The sequence below is a fragment of the Ochotona princeps genome, chromosome X (genome assembly GCF_030435755.1).
Source record: "Ochotona princeps isolate mOchPri1 chromosome X, mOchPri1.hap1, whole genome shotgun sequence".
Taxonomy (NCBI): domain Eukaryota; kingdom Metazoa; phylum Chordata; class Mammalia; order Lagomorpha; family Ochotonidae; genus Ochotona; species Ochotona princeps.
In genome coordinates, this window is record NC_080865.1 from 25,620,954 (window position 1) to 25,639,021 (window position 18,068).

The window sequence follows — 18,068 nt, forward strand, 5'->3', positions numbered from 1 at the left end:
TGTTATCCTAGACCGACAATTTTTTTTCTTTTAGAATCTGGAATATGTCACTCTATTCTCTTCTTTTCTGTAGAGTTTCCTGTGAGAGATCTCCTGTGAGTTTAATTGACATTCCTTTATATGTCAGTTGATTTTTTTCGCATGCACATTTAAGGATCTTTTCTTTATGTTTAATTGAAGAGAGCTTGAAGATCATGTGCCTTGGTGAAGATTGCTTTTGATCAAGCCTTTTGGGAGTTCTGTGCCCCTCCTGGATCTTGTTTCCCAATTCTTTCTCTAGATTATGCAAATTTTCCCTTATTATTACATTAAATATATTTGTAAAACCAGTTTCTCTTTCTGCACCTTCTGGGACTCCCATAACTCTTAAATTAGGCCTCTTAATAGTGTCTTTCAATTCTTGAATACTTTTTTGGCCTGAACCAGCTCTGCTTCTGGCTTTTTGTTTGCTTCCCCCTGATGACAAGAAAATATCTTCCAATTCTGAGATTCTTTCTTCTGCTTGCTTCATTCTATTTTGGAGACTCTCCACTGTACTTTTAATTTGCTCTACTGTGTTCTTAATTTCTGATATATCAGTCTTGATATGCTTTATTTCTGCTATTGCTTGTGTAAAATATTCCTCAAATTCTTTGAACTCTTGTATGTGCTTCTCATTGTTGATCAGAAGTTTTAAAATGAGTTTTATGAATTCTGTATGCCCCCCATTCTCTCAATGTCTTTCTCAGTTAACTCTGAGGTTGGCATCGGGTTTTGCTCCTTTACAGGGGAATTTTCAGTAATATTCATTGTGCCTTTGTGCCTTCTTTGCTCTTGGTCATTGTACTTCTGGTTAGCAGAGTCTTTTCCTTGGGGTAGGATTCTAAGCTATGTCACCCACAGGTCTATGGTTTGATTTTATTTATTGCAGTTGGTACACAGGTCTTTGTTTGCAGCCAATTGTGCCACTCCCTCCAGTGAGTTCCAGGTCTGGGTTCTTATGTTAGATTTCCACAAAGGACTCCATAGCCCCAACTCCTGGCTCACCAATCTCCACCTCCTATGCTATCATGCTGAGGCTGCACCATTTTCTGTACAACCTTTCCCCCACTTCTGGTTTGAGCAGTTCCCAGGATTAGGGAGACACCAGGTGTCTCCCTAATAGCTAGATTGTTGGTGGTGCTGATCTTGCTAGAACCTGTTGGACGTTAGTTCTGGTGCCACACAGACCTATTTTGACCCATATGATGCCACAGTCGGTATTATTTTCCTGTGGGACCAGTGCAATCCACTGAACTCAGTGAGTTCTTGTGAGCTCAGCACATGTGCAGTTCACTGTTGTCCCCTGCAGTCCTAAACTTTAGCCATAGTGTACAAAATGGCGCCTGACGTGCCCCTACTAGAGTTCTTGATCTGCTGGCCATCAGGTCTGAGGGCTACCCAGTCTTGTCTTGGGTGGAACCTGTGTAATGCCACATTGCTGCAGTTCACTGAGTCAAAAATGAGTTCACTCCCAGCTCAGTTTATGCTCAGTCCTTTTTCTTGCCTTTGCCTCCTTATACAAAATGGCACCCAATTTGGCTCTAGGGAGCTGACTGGGCTATGCAATCCATGCTGTTCTCGCACTGCCCGTCTGGGATCTGCTGCTCTATCTCTGCTCCTGGTGAAATCAAACAGACCAGCAAGACAGACAGTTCTTTGTCTCTGTTCACCTCGCAAGCTCCCAGTGCAAGTCCCTTCCCACTTGGTTGCTGGTGGAGTTCTGGCTGCTAGTGGAGTTCAGATCACTGTTAGCTGAATGCCGTTGGAGTATCAGTCTCTGCAACACCACACCGTTGTTTTCAGTGCTTTCCTGTGCCTGTCAGTCTCCAGGTATCCCTCTGCTGTTGTTCTGTCCTCTCCTATTTCCTGGAATATGTCCTCTCTGCTTCATCCTGATTAAATGTTTCTCCATCCGTTTAAATGTGCCTTACCCTATTTCACCATCTTGATTCTCTGTGTTGTGGCTTTTCGTTGGAGGGGATGATATTCTGCCAGCTCTACTTTCAGACCAAGGATGGTCTCCCCAAGAAACTGTTGAATTTGTGTGGACAATAAGATGCTGGACTCTATGCTTGGTACATGTCCTCAATGAAGAAATCATGACTGGATATGAAGTGTACTACTGCAACAATGTGGAGGAATCCAACATGGGGGGGCGCTTTTTGGAGGGGTTAGGGGAATCCCAGAGCCTATGAAACTGTATCATAAAACGAAATTAAAAAGAAGCACCTGAATAAAGTGTTACTTAAAGCTAAAGGCATTAAAAAAAAGGAAAATCAAATTGCAGTGAAGAGGAGAGACAGAGAGGAAGATCTCCTGTCTGTTGATTCACTCCCCAAGTGACTGCAACAGCTGGAAGAAGCCAGGAGGCAGGAGACTCTTCCAGGTCTCCCACGTGGGTGCAGGTCTTAAAGCTTTGGGCCGTCCTCGACTGCTTTCCCAGGCTACAGGCAGGGAGCTAGAGGGGAATCAGTGCCACCAGGATTAGAACCAGCATCAATATGGAATCCTGACATGTGCAAGGCAAGGACTTTAGCTACTAGGCTATTGCACTGGGCCCAGATAATTTTTACTTTTAGAAATTTGGTCTTTATATAAAATTCCCGCAAAGAATTTGGAAAGACTGTTGAGGTAATCTATTCATGGGAACATACTGAATTATTTTTTCTTACCTGGCAAGCATTTTTATTGATATTTTATATTTATAAACACATTTGAGGTTTTTTTTTTAAACAGGGCAAAACAATCCCATAGTTAATGAGGCTTATGTTTGAAATTACAACTGGTTTTCACAATAAAAGGTTAATGTTTCAGCAGATGATTAAGACAATATACGGGAATGAAAATGTATCTTCATTTTTGACTCTCAAATATTTTTACATAGTTTAGATGCAGAAGTTGAAATTAGCCGTTTTAACTTTTTAGTGAGTTAGCCCCCCCCACCCCGATGCCTTATGGAAATTAAAAAGCTTTAAAGAATTCCTAAATAATAGTTAGACACTAAAATGAACAGACTAGAATTACATCTTGTACCTAAGCAATTATATGTTGGAAAGAGTTTTCCAATTGCAAATAGTAGTTGGCTTAGACTGTAAATGTGTATCAAGTTGATTCATATTTAAACATAATAAGGCAGTTGCTTATTTAGTGAAGAAATAAAACAAGGGAATAAATGCAAGCAATACAGGGGAATCGTGCTTTTGGCATACATCTCTTTCTCTCTCTCTCTTTTTTTCCTGTGACAGAGTGCTGGTGAATGTTCCTTACTTAGTTCAACCTGACTTCCTACCAACAAACAACATGCAATTAGGATGTTCAGAGATTGATACTAGATGAGTTTAATGAAGGGTTCTACTGCTGCACATCTCCGGAATTAAAACAAAAGGCACCAAACCTACTATTAACAACCGGAGATAACATATAATTTTCCAGAACCCAATATCAGTTTTTATGTTACTCTATTGTGCTTCATATATTGGCCTATTTGCTGAGAATTCTACCCGGGGAAAGCTGGGAATTTGTACATGCTGAAATGGGATGTCATTTTCTGTGACCTCTGAGTGTCAGTGATAAAAGCTGCGTTGTTGGGGAAACATAGGCACCATGTTGCCTTTTGACTGTTAGAGATGTTGTCATTTGATTCTCACAACAGAAATGCCTGTGGGTTGCACCACAGTTAAAAAACAGTTTGTCAAACATCCTCAATCAGCGAACGAATCAGAGAATACAGTCACGCTTGAAGCATCTTTTCCAAACACTGTGAATCACACATTATATAGAAAGCACTCTGCCAAATATATAGCTGAAATAATTCAATGGGGCAAAAGAACAATATTACATAAATCAAGGAAATAATCAGCAAAAAATAAAAATCCAACTTTATTTGTGGTTGATTACTGTATATAGTAATTTGTATAAATTTTTTTCTAAAAGAATAAATAATGAGTAATTAAAATGGTTTTATTGAACTGCATTCACTCATATAGAAACAGATAAACTTATAGCCAAAAGCATAAGCTATAAAATTGTAGGAATATATGAGTACTTATCCCTAGCATGTAAAAATAGCTTAAGTAAAATCACATATCTATAGAAAGTGTGCAGGTACATTATTTCTCAGTAGAATTTAATATTTACATTTTTATAATTTTATAAAAAATTCAGAAAATAAATATTCATCTTATTTGTTAGATAATAGATTCTGAAAGCTTAATGTAAAATTAACAAAATAAATAATTTTGAAAAGCTTATTGGTAAAATATCAGATAATATAATCTTAGTAGGTTTTAAAATATTAAGTATGGGAATTGTTACTACATATAAGGGATTATTTTTAAATTTCTTTTTTAAAATTTCTGCTGGATCTGGGTTTTTGGATTTTGAGTTTCTTTTTGCATTCTCTTCTTTCATTTCAGATGCTACACATGGTAGTACACAACAAGAATGATGATACATAAAACAAAATAGATTTTTTTAAAGATTTATTTATTTTTATTACAAAGTTAGATATACAGAGAGGAGGAGAGACAGAGAGGAAGATCTTCCGTCGGATTGTTCACTCCCCAAAGTGAGTGCAACGGCCAGTGCTGTGGTGACCCTAAGCCTGGGACCTCTTCCAGGTCTCCCATGTGGGTGCAGGGTCCCAAAGCTTTGGGCGGTCCTGGACTGCCTTCCCAGCCCACAAGCAGGGAGCTGTATGGGAAGTGAAGCTGGCGGGATTAGAACCGGTGCCCACATGAGATCCCGGTGCGTTCAAGGCGAGGACTGTAGGCTCTAGGCCACGCCGCCGGGCTCAAAATGGATTTTTATATATGTATGTGAATATTCAATATGGGTAGAAGTTATAAATGAGAGGAAATACTATGAAATGAGCAATTATACAGATATTCTGGAAAAATGCACATGATGATTTTCTTGTAATACTCAGCTTTGAGCCTAAATTTGGATCTAAAATTCCTGCACTTTAAAGCAGAAGATGAAATATGTTAGGTAGCATATTCCCATTGTGTGTTGTCTAAATGTCACCATGCAGAGACATAGTAAGGAATATAAATGTAATATGAGAAAAAAACAACAAATGTAATAATGTTTAAATGTAACAGACACATTGTGATAGACTCACTTAAAATATAAAGGGTTTTACTTCTATTTGATGAAAGATTTATATATATGATTTATTAAATGAGGTACACATATTAAATAATTGAAGCTATAAGCATGTTCATAAATATGCAGCACTATATGTAGCAAGCAATTTGATTTATTGATATTGCATTCTACATATATTTTTTTTTGCTTTTTCAAAAAGCCTTTACTTGTATAATTTTTTGGAATAGAAGAGGATGAGGTTATTCTGAGGTTAAGGAATATATTTTAGGCTCATGGTGATACGTATTTAATTTTTATAGTTGAACATATTTTCTATTTTTTTCCTCTTGAGTCACAATTGAATCAGTAGATTTTACGTTCCAAAGTATTTTTCATGTTTTAAAACTTGCCTGCATATATACATATAATTCATTTTATACCCTTTATAATTTTAACATGCCCGGTTTGTAGTTTTAAAGTATTTTCTTCCATTCTTTATCTCTACATTATGAATTATCTCTTTGCTGTGCAGAAACAGTTTGATGTGATTCCATTTGCCTATTTTTGATTCTGTTGCCTGTGCTTTTCCTATAGTAGCAAAAAAATCTTTTCCAAGACCAATGTCAAGAAGGTTTAATAGAAATATATACCAAAACACAGATTGAAAGAATACACTCTACTGATTCATTGCACTGTAGGATGATTACAGTTTATAACAATCTATTCTATATTTTTAAGGACCTGAAGCATAAAGATATGATAAGAAGATGAGAATTCATATTACTCTGATTTGGTCAGCCATTTCACATTATATTTGCATTCAGCTATCATACTGTACTCCCACACACCTTTGTTAATGAAAAAGAAAAAAAATGGGAAAGGTTTTGTTGTATTCTAATATGTCTACAATTTCAGGACTTACATTTAAGTCTTTAATCTATTTTGAATTTATTTATATATAAGGTGAGATAAAAGTCCATTCTCCTGCAGATGGATACATATTTTATTGAAGAAACTGCTCTTTCTCCATTGTGTTTTCTTGACATCTTTGTCAAAGATTAGATGACTGTAAATGTGTGGGCTCTCTATTATGTTTCGTTGGTCTATATGTCTGTAGATCTATTTTTTAATGCCATACCCTATTCTCTTTCATTCTGCAACTTATGGTATATTCAAAGATTGAATAGTGCAGTTCAACCAGCTTTTTCTTTTTCGGTCAAGATAGTTTTGGCTACTTGGAATATTTTGTGCTTCTGTATGAATTTGGTGGATTTTTCTTTCTTTTAAAATGTATTTATTTACTTATTTATATAAAGATGGCACATTTCACTTATACCACAATTCATGTATTTTTCACCCTACCACATTTCTTGTCTGTATTTCCCACTCAATTTCCTTCCTTCATTTCTCTTTCCCTTAGTTTTTAAAATAGCGTATTTTTCTTTGATTATGCAATCACAGGCCTAACATTTCTTTAGGTAAAGAGACCAAATATCTGGCAAGTAGAAAATAATAAAAATAATAACAGAGAACAAAAAAATCAAAATGCAAAAGCAGTACACAATGAAATCCTAGAATCTCACTCTCACACCTGTAGACGACATGGTTGTACTCTGTGTATTAGCTATCACACATTAAGGAAGACCTAGAATTTTTGCTTTCTTAGGACTGGCTTATTTCACTAAGCATAATGCCTCCAGTTACATCTATTTAGTTAAAAAAAAAGAAGCTTTCATTCTTTTGATGGCTGAGTAATATTCCTTGGTGTATAAATATTGCATTATTGCATTTTCTTTATTCAATCATTCATTGATGGGCATCTGAATTAATTACATATTTTGGCTAATGTGAACTGAGCTGCTAGAAACCTAGGGATACAAATAACTTTCTCATATGCTGATTTCATTTCATTTGGATAAATTTCCACAAGTGAGATGACTGGATCATGTAGTAGGTCTATTTTTAGATATAGGAAGGATCTCTGTACTGTCTTTCCCATGGTGGCTAAGCTGCTGACATTCCCACCAGCAGTGGATGAGGGTGCCTTCCCCCACATCTTCACCAGCATTTATTTTCTGAGTTTTGTTTGATTAGCCATTCTCTTTGGGATTTTTATTTGCATTTTCGTGATGGTGAATGAATCTAAGCATTTTTTCCATATTTCAATTAGCCCTTTGAATTTATAGCTTCAGCTAAATGTTTCAGCTAAAATCAAGTGGAAAACATTTTAAAATATTTTAGGAATATCACTCATACTTTAACTGGCATTGCATTGAGTTTTAGAATGCTTTATGTTGTTGGGATGTTTAACAATATGAATTTTCTGATCCATGAAACCGGATGCAGTTCCATTTATTTCTGTCTTCCTCATTTTTTTATGTCAGTGCTTTGTAGCTTTCAACATACATGTTTTTACCTCCTTGGCTAAGTATCTTCCTAGGAGGGTTTTTGGTTTTTTCCTTTTTTGCAGCTATAGCAAATAAATTGTTTTCTACATTTCTTTGTAGGAGAGTTCATTAATAGAATGTGTAAACACAACTGATTTGTGTATGTTGATTTGTTCTCCTAAAATTCCTGACTTTGTTCACCCATTTTAAGAGTTATTTTTAAAATTTTTTCAGGGGTTGTTTTAAATATTATCATGTCACTTGCAAACAAAAACAATGTTTCTTCCTTTATGAATTGAATGCCATTTGTTTCTTTTTTTTGCTCAATTGCTCTGGCAAGATTTCAATTACTATTTTGATAGAAGCTTCCTGACTGGATATGTTCTTTTTGTTCCACATCTTGGAGTAAAAACTCAACTTTTCACTATTGATTATCAGTTATGGCTTGTAACATATGGCTTTTATTATATTCTTTTTTATTACTCTTTGTTTTTTCATAATAAACCATTAATATTTAATGTTCATTATGGAAGTGAAGGGATGGGGATTACAGACCCCTTTGGAGACTCCATTCTGGAGGAATGGAGAGGGCTAGGGATGAGAGAAGTAAAAGAGATGTTTTTGTAGCAGGAGTTTGGGGAGGCAGAGTTGAGAGTATGCATTGGCAGATGTCCCAGACTGGTTGAGGTAACACTCCAGAACCCATACCATGGTGACTGTTAGACCCAGATAAGGTACCTGCTGGTGGGTGCTTGTGGCCTGACCCAGCCTGCCTCCAGACATGACATTTGCCAAGAAATCCCTCTAGGTCTCCCACATGGGTGGCAGAAACACATGTACTTGTGTCATCATTCATTGCCTTCCCAGACACATTAACAGGAAGCTGAATAGAAGCAGAATAACCAGAACTTGAACAAGCCCTTTCATAAGGGATGCTGACGTCATACTCATTGCCATGAAACCAAGTCCTAGGAGTTTTTTTTTTTTTTAAATACAAAGTGTAGGAAACATTATGGAGGCTGTGGAGAAAAGGAATTCCTTTGACAATAAAGGTAAAAATTCTCTCATCCTCCCTCCCTCCATTTCCCTCCCCCTTCCTCCCCCTCCCTTCCCCTTTCATCCCCTCTGCTCCCCTCCCCTCATACTTTCTCTTCTTCCTTCCCTCACCCTCTATCTCTGGCACTGTTTGAAATAAACAACTCTCTAAAAATGAAAGTAAGAAACCTTTTATATAACTTTTATATAAACCAATAGTCCAAGAAAATTCTGTCATTTTAACAGAAAATAAACTAGATTCTAGTTTGGTTAGTACAATAATTAATTTTATGCCTTCTAAAACATATTATAAATATACCCATATAATATCAGCTAGCTTTTAAATGCAACAAATATCTTTTCCACAATATTATACTACTTTCCTCTTACATTGTGTTGTATTCCAATTTTCCTCTTATTCTACAATAATAATTTTACTTTAGGACAAAGTTACTTCCTTTATAACAAGAAATGTAATACATATTTTGCATTCTTAATTTTAGCATATATCTATGATGTTAATTTACCTGAATATATTGCAAAGTATTTTTAGAGCTGACAGACCATAAAATATCATTATTATTGGGGTAAAGTTTCATCAAATAACTTTAATTTTTTGGTGACATGGAGATATTTAATCTAAAGGAAAGCTTTATTACCTCTAAACCAATCAAATTGGTGAGTACTACTTTAAGGGATTTTAGAATCTAATTTGATGATATCATCCAAAGGTAGGGAAATATTACTTAGAAGAGGTACTCTTTTATCAGTATGAAGCATACTCCATGAACCCCATTGGAAGCCTGAATCCATGGATAGTACCAAAATCTCTACATGGTATGTTTTCTGCTATATGATTGCCTCTGAATTTGGTAATGTATTCAGTGCAGCTATTTTGGAAAAAGTCATGTCATGGGCGAGACCGAAAACAAAAGTAAAGAGATTTCGCTATACTGCTCAGAATGATATTCGATTTAAAAGATGTGAGTTAAAAGGTGTCAATTATTTTTAGAATTTCCGGTTTAATATTTTTAGACCACAGTTGGCCATGGATAGCTTAGACTGTAGATTATGAGATTATAGATGGAAAGACTACCATGCGTGCATATGTACATAAACACACAACATTAATGATTTGATGCCTAAAATTTGAACCATGAGTCAGGCCTTGATAAAATTTTGCTGTTTCTGAAGATATTGAACTGTGTCAACACCTTAAAGAGTAGCCATGCAATCAGCAGGGAAGAATAGGAGGAAAGCTGCCTGATGGAGTTACCCATAGAATTTATAGGTAAGCCAAAATTAGGAAGCATGAGGAATTTATTTACATAATTTCATGGATCTAAGAGCCCCACATATATTCTCGAGAGACAGCTACGAGAAACTAAATGCCAATTTCTTTGAATAAAAGAGTTGAGGGATTTCTGAAAATCGCTAGAGATGCAGAGCTGAGACAATCTCTTATGCAATTACAAGGTTTCCAGGAGCTGAAGAAATTATAACACACCATCTTCAGCTAGGGAATCCAGGAGAAAACAAAAAAGCCACAAAGGGCCAAATTTTTTATGTTCTAGAGAGAAAAAGGAAGGAAGGAAGGATGGAAGGAAGAAAAGAAAAGAAAAGAGAGAAGAGAGGAGGGAAGGGGAGAAGAGAGGAGGGACGGAGAGGAGAGCCAGTAACTCCTTAGAGATGTGCTGCTAGTGACAATGGCAGAATGTCAGACTCATTTAAGATCATCATCATGGATCCTGATTTCTCCAGCAAGGAAAGGAGGCATAAGATCTCAAAAGCTGGCATGAAAAACAAAGTGCCTACAGTGAATACCAGAAGATACATATTACTGTGAGTCATGGCAAAATTAATAGTCAAATAATGGAAAACCAGACTTAGTAAAGACACACCATTCAAAAGGAATGTTGGAAGGGGATGAAACTATTGCACTAGGGGGAGGAATATGCTTGCAGTTGGGAGAATGCCTTAACATTACCTTCCTATTTGAATTTTTGTAGGGTTTTTTTTTTTGTTTTAAAACAACAGAAATTAATTTTCTCATAATTCGGGAAGCCCAAAGTCTAAAATCAAGGTGTCAGCAAGGCCACATTTCCTCTGAAATCCTGGGTAATACTTCCTTTTTCCTCCTTAGCTTTTAGTGTCTTTGGACAATTTGATTTGTGTGTGTGGACAATTCAATGTGTGAACAAATGGATTAGGCATATGAATGCAAGGCTTTTCAAGAAATGATGTTGAGTGTGCAGACATCCAAATACAAAATAGAATAAATTCACACCTCACACCATATGCAAATATTAACACATAATTTTATCTAAAGATTAATAGTAAAAAACTTCCAGATGAAAATATAGCCAAAAATTGTGATGTAAACAAAATTTCTTAAATTCCAGGGCTAGAAGTATTATATTGTTGCTTAAGATGCTGCCTGCAATATGGCTTTCCATATCTGAGCATGAGTTTTATCCTGACTGCTCTGCTTCCAATCCTGCTCCCTGCTAATATGCCTGGGAAAGCAGTGAAAGATGGCCCAAGTGCTTGTACCCTTACTGTTAAACCCGAGTGGGCAGGGGCCAGGGGCCCCTCGCCCCACGACAAACGGAGCCCTCCAGCAGACACGAGATAGGAGACCAAGAGATGCAATCACGCATGAGGCAAGGTTTATTTCACACGGGCTCGTGGGCGCTCCCGCTTGATCTAGTAAGGAGTCGTGCCGAGCCGTACAAGCTGGGACTTTTTATAGGATATGGGAAGCAGGAAGCGGGGTTACAGAAGCAGATGCATAGTTACAGGGATCCCATTGGCACCTTTAAGTCACACAAGGCTATGATTGGTACAGGAGCTGCCTTTGCTCAAAGCAGTCTTCAAGAATGACTCAATGTCTGAGAAATGGAAACTTATCTTTCTTTTGTAAAATAGAAACTTGGGAAACTGAAGCTTACTGTGTCTAGCTCTTGGAAAACACCCAATGGCTCCTAGCTCTCTATCTTGTAAGGTCTTCTGCCGCTCCTTATCTCACAAGGTCTTCTGCCTGTAGGCATCCTATTGACCCTTTTTTTGTTGGAGCTAAATTTGGGCTCTACATTACCATTCATATAAGAAATCAAAATGAAGCTCTCAGCTTCTTGTTTTGTCCTTAATGAATGCTGCCTTTCAAATAAATAAATATTTTTAAAAGACTTAAACCTGTAAATGAAAACAATAATAAAATGGTGTTCATAAAAAGTAAATACATGTGTTCTAAATACATCGCTAAGGAAATATGAAAATCACAAACTAGGAGGAAATATTTTCATTATATATCTCTCACAAAGGACTGGCAATTAGTATCTACAAATAATTTCCAGAGCTCAATATGAAAACAAATAATTCAATAAAATTGGACAAAATTGTGAGTAGATACTTTACCAAATAAGAGACATATGTGGCAAAAAGCACATGAAAGGAGGTTTAACATTATTAATCATTGGAAAAGTTAAAATTAAAATGATTCTAATTTACACAGCTATTAGGATGATTCAAAATAAAAAAAAATCTTATTCATAAAAAAATACAAGGCCAATGCCGGTACAGAGGATTTAGAGTCCACACTATATCAAGTGGTGTTTATGTGAGTATTTAAAAGTTTGAATCACCAATAACACATTTACCATATGATTTTCCTATGACATATTGACTAGCAGAAAGGAGGAAGCATATGGTCATCTTCATAGATTTTGAAATAGCTCAGAAAACAACTGGCATTGTGAATTTTCAGATTTTCAAAACTTTAGATAACTGGAACCTTGTTTAGTATAATAAAAAGGTATGTTTCTCAAATTAAAATATTTGTAATGTTAAGGGTTGAGGTGCTTTCATTAATGTTGAAAGTAAAACATTCACTATCACCACTACTGTGGAAAACTGTTGTGATAGTAGCAAAACATATAGTTTTGATGACAAAATAGATGGGGTCAACTGTTTGTCAAATACTTGCAGGTGGGTGCAACACACAAGAGATAGGTCTGAGATCACCTTAGATGAGATTGTTTTAAGGACCCCCAAACTAAACCAATGGACTCATAAATCCAACTATGGGGAGAGTGACAGGACTTGTGGTCTGAGAATGGAATGTATCTGTCAAAACTAGACCTCCTTAATGGCTAAGATGGAACAGTAGACGGCGTACTCTAAGGCACATGGAGGATATGTCAGACCATTGAAGTCAGCAGAAAACTCCTGGTACCACAGCAGAGGAAGGAGGGCAGAGCAAATTGATCAACTATCCCGGGGAAGCATGATAGCAAATATCTGAGCAAACGGAGACTCAGAGGAGGACTGTGTCAACCAATGGACCTTGGAAAGATATCCTCATCCTTGTATCTGCAAGATTGACAGCATTTCCAGAACTATCAAAACCACCTGAGCAGAACCCTTGAGGCATGTGGAGCATGTCATGCCTCAAGGGTATGACATCGGGTGAGATGACATCAGGTGGCTGTTCCCCAGGCTGCGAGAGAGTTGGGAAGCTGGGTGTTTTCCCTTGTCTCTCCCTTTCCCTCATATATAGAAAGAAGGAAAAGAAAATGTGGAAATAAAGGTTGTACCCATTTTCCCCTGATCCTGGACCCTTCCCACCCTAATCAACTATGTAAACATCATTAAAAATAAAATTAAAAAAACCTGGTGAAAAAGCTGTCTTCAAATATAAAATGTCATTTGTCTTTTTAAACGTGACAATGCAAATTATATGATTAAAAGCAAGGTAGCATGTCACAAAAGTACTTTCATATGAATAAGCTGATAAAAATTGACAATTTAATGTTTTATTAAGGTTTTGAGGGGCCTAATACATCTGATTCACCAATTCATGACATGTCATTATAAATTAAGTTTCAATATCATTGTAATAACTGTTTACAAAATATTGAAGAATTTAAATATGCAACGAATTGCTTAGAATTTAACAAAGGTTTGTATTCCTATTTAAATTTTCATGACCTCAATCAAATATCACATGGAACATTTAGACATGGAAGAGAAATCAGAAAAAAACTCTTATCAGTAAGTAACAACTGTAAAGAACTGCTTACATACAAAGTCAATTTTAGCACAATTGTGTGTTTATTTTAAAATATAATTGGGTTTGGGCCCGGCGGCGTGGCCTAGCGGCTAAAGTCCTCGCCTTGAAAGCCCCGGGATCCCATATGGGCGCCGGTTCTAATCCCGGCAGCTCCACTTCCCATCCAGCTCCCTGCTTGTGGCCTGCGAAAGCAGTCGAGGACGGCCCAATGCTTTGGGACACTGCACCCGCGTGGGAACCCGGAAGAGATTCCAGGTTCCCGGCTTTGGATCGGCGCGCATCAGCCCGTTGCAGCTCACTTGGGGAGTGAATCATTGGAGGAAGATCTTCCTCTCTGTCTCTCCTCTGTATATATCTGGCTGTAATAAAATGAATAAATCTTTAAAAAAATATATAATTGGGTTCAAATCACATTCTAATAGAAAGGTAAATTTCAACTGTAGCAGTATTTTTTTGTATAAAAATGGTAGAGATTATGCAAGATATAGTTTTGTGGTACTGAAGAGTACAGTACTTTTCTCAGGAATATGCCTGACACATAAGTAATAATAAATACGAAGAATTTTTTTTAAACATTATTTAATAATCTTACTTAGTTGATTAGGGAACAAAGTGTCAAGGGCTACAGGGTGAAAGTGGGTAGTACCATTGTTTCCATTTCAATATCATTTTACCCTGCATCTGGGGTCAGGGAAAAAACAAAGGGAAAAGCCCCACCCAACCTCCCACCCATCCCAGAATCCCAATGGGAGGCGCGCTCTGAGGGTCCTGCTCATACAGTTTTGATAGTTCATCAGTTCTGGATTGCTGCCAATCTCTCAGTTCCAATCGCAATGAACCCTATTCAGAATCCACTGGCTAACAGTCTCTTCATGGTTGGGGTTCTAAGATCAGCAGTTCAGTTGGAGGGATCTCCAAAGAAACTTCATCTGAGATGATCCCAGGCTTGATTCTTGCGCGAGTTTGCTAGTACAGAGTCCGACACTGTCTGTCACACCAATCAGCTTATGCTCATGCTGGTCGTTGGGATTGCTGGGTTCGTTCTGTTTCCAGTCCTGCCTTCCTCGTGAACCAACGGGTGTTGTAGTCCAGTTCGATCCTGCCCACTTCATACTTGGTCCTCACGCAAACCGGTTGGAGCTGCAGCCTAGTTGGGGTGACTCCCCATAACCCTCACCAGTTCTGCCCCCTACCCTGGTTCCCATGCTTGCCAGTAGGCACCGCAGGCTTGTCAAATCTGTCCCACATCCTGTTTAGCTCTCGCACGAGTCGATGGGCATTGAAGTCCGGCACCTCCTTCGGGGCTACCACTCTCATTGGACAGCACAAACACCAGGACAGGGGCAGGGGTGGCTGTACAGAAGGGAACCTGCCAGTAGGTGTGTGGGCTGGAAAGTAGGTTGGTTGGGAAGAATTTTATATAACATTTATGTTTTCTTCTTAGCAAAAAGTTAAGAGAAAAAGTGAAATACATAACAAAGGGCTCATTTCCTCATGCTATGAGCGTTGCTTGCAAAGCACTATGAAAAATACCAACAACTTCGGAAAATGAACATATTTTGCAAAGAAAATAAACACACCTGATTTTAAGCATATGATGAGAAGGCTCTACACCATCTTTACATATGCCCATAAAGATAACAACTGCGACTGTTTTCTCTTTTGAATTGTCAAATTCACCAAGTATTACAGAGCTCCATGGAGAAAAATGCATTTTTATGGATGGTTGATAAGAATGTATTATAATCAGTGTGGTGGTCATTCACCATATTTATTAAACTGAAATGAATATCAGTGTGATGCAACAATTCCTCCATTTTTTGGTTCTATTCAGTCATTTATAGGTCTTTCATTGAACATTGAATTTCCTAGAAACCAATGACTTGTTATAGAATCTTTTGTGATTGTGTTATACCAAGCAGCGAGCACACAGTTTTAGATCATGTGGTTTGGAGGGTAAGGGTGAATGTGTGAAAGAAAGTCAATAAAAATAGGGCATATGTCTTATTGAGTGCTACATGAACAGCATTTTTAAGTTCCTGTTATTTACAGTCCATGAATAAAATGGATCTATAAATTCAAAAAAAAGGAATACATAATATTGTTTATTGCCACACAATTATCAAGAAAAAAGCAATAAAAGTTGAAATATCCAACAATGGGTGCATGTGGCTCGAACAATATTCCACAGATTAACTATCTAATATCTTCATTAAGTAAATAAAGAAAATGCTTTTATTTATTACATAGTATTTGTCTGCATGTATGTGTGTATATTCAGTTATGTGTAGATGAGAGACAAAAATACATTTGGGTGATTATCCAAAACATTGGTAAAAATAGTTGCCACAAAGAAGTAAAACTGTGGGGTTAATATTCTGACTGATCAGACAGTTTCCAATGATATTATGCTGTTCTTTGCAATTTTATTATCTTCTGTATGTTCTTATTTCATGTATGCATTATTATTTAAGAATTATACAGTCACATTATTTTAAAAAATTACAATATAAAACAAAATGTAAAAGGTAATAGCTTTAATGTTTGATTTTTTAAAGATTTATTTTTATTGGAAAGTCAGATATACAGAGAGGAGGAGAGACAAAGATCTTCCATCTGATGATTCACTCCCCAAGCAGGGGTGAATTTTTCAAATTCACTCCCCAAGTGGGAGTGCTTTTTCAGATTCATTAGAAATTCATAACTGACAAAATTTACAATCCATTTTGGGAAGTTCTTGAAGCACAGAACAAATTCTTGTTGTGTTTTACTTAAATAATTGTTTTCAAAAATTTCAGAGAAATCCAAGATTTTTCCTTAGAGATGATAATTATTTGGTGTATTGTAACACAAAATTATAATCTAACTGCCTTGATATAGTAATTTGAATTATTATGGATATTTCTTTAAATACATGGTTATTGCAGCCCTTGATTTTTTAAAGCAGAAGAATCTAAGAAATACTGTTCACTTTCCGAAGCAAACCAGATGTGAAGGATAAAAGAAGAGTGACTAAGAAAATAAATATAGTAGAAATTGTTTTTGCCCTCCCCAAATCAAAGGTTAGAGTGACATGCCATTATTGAAATAATGACAATCCTGTGTGCTGTGCTAGCTAGGTGAAATACAGCTTTTAGTTTCAAAAGGACAAAAGAAACTACTGTTGCTTCATAGTTGTAAATTAAAGCCATAAAATTGTCAATGAATAAACTAGACTGTTTTTTGTAATCTCACAGCATCTAGATGCTCTTGACTGATAGTCTCAATCAAAGCCACAAAATTACTGAAGGATCATTGCCAAGTAAATGGCTCTTCACATCTGTTGTCTAACTGCTGACCTTCTTTTCTCTGCCAGGACATAAAGGAGACACTAGAGACAGGTGATACAGGGTCAGATAATAACAAATCTTTTCCAATACTAATTATTTTTTCCTGAACTGTCCTTGTAAAATTAATGAGTTTGAGACTGAAAAAAAGTTTAGACAATTATAGCTTAAGCTGTTTTTTTCTTAAGGATTCTTAAAATCCTTACCCTTCCCCCTTGATTGGGTTTGAATTAAAGAGTAAGAAAAGTTTGCAGACTTGATCATCTCATTAGAATTAAATTAAGGAACATTCATATGATCTGATTGTAAAAAATTAGCTACGGAGTCCCCCAAAATTAGTTCAGACAGACAGAGACCAATAAGAAAAGCTTAGAACAATCAGGAAAAATTCAGCTTGGACTCCTATATACCTTACTAGGTAGGACACAAAGATCAGTTACTCCTTGCTAAGGTATTGAAGATTTCTCTGCACACCCCTCCTAAAATTGTTCTGCACCTTAATTGTTAACATATGCCTTGTTAGAGTTATAAGCCAGTTTGGACTATCCTAAAATTCTTGAAGTTCAGTGAAAATCATGCTTGAATATTATAAACTGCTAAATATAAAAATGAAAATAGACATGAGACAGCTGAATAGTACCCTACAACCATTTTAAGGTTTATAGCAGCCAGTTGTATATAAACTAAACTTGAGATGTCAATGAAGTAGTTACAGGATGTGGTTAAGAACTTGCATTTTCTAACATATTGGTCACTCAATACCATGTCAATTAACTTCATGATGTAAATTTCCATGTTTCTTCCTGTTGTTGAAGTTGTGTAGTGGCTTTTCATTGGAGGGGATGATACTCTGCCAGCCCAACTTTCAGACCAAGGATGGTCTCCTAAGAAACTTGAATTTATCTGGACAATAAGACACTGGATTCTATGCATGGTACATGTCCTCAATGAAGAAATCATGACTGGTTATGAACTGTACTACTGCAACAATATGGAAGAATTCAATATGGGGGGAGGGCTTTTTGTAGGGGTTAGGGGAATCCCAGAGCCTATGAAACTGTGTCATAAGACGAAATAATAAAAAAAAAAAACAGCTACAAATTCCCATTACCTAATATACACTAAATACAAATTCGCTCT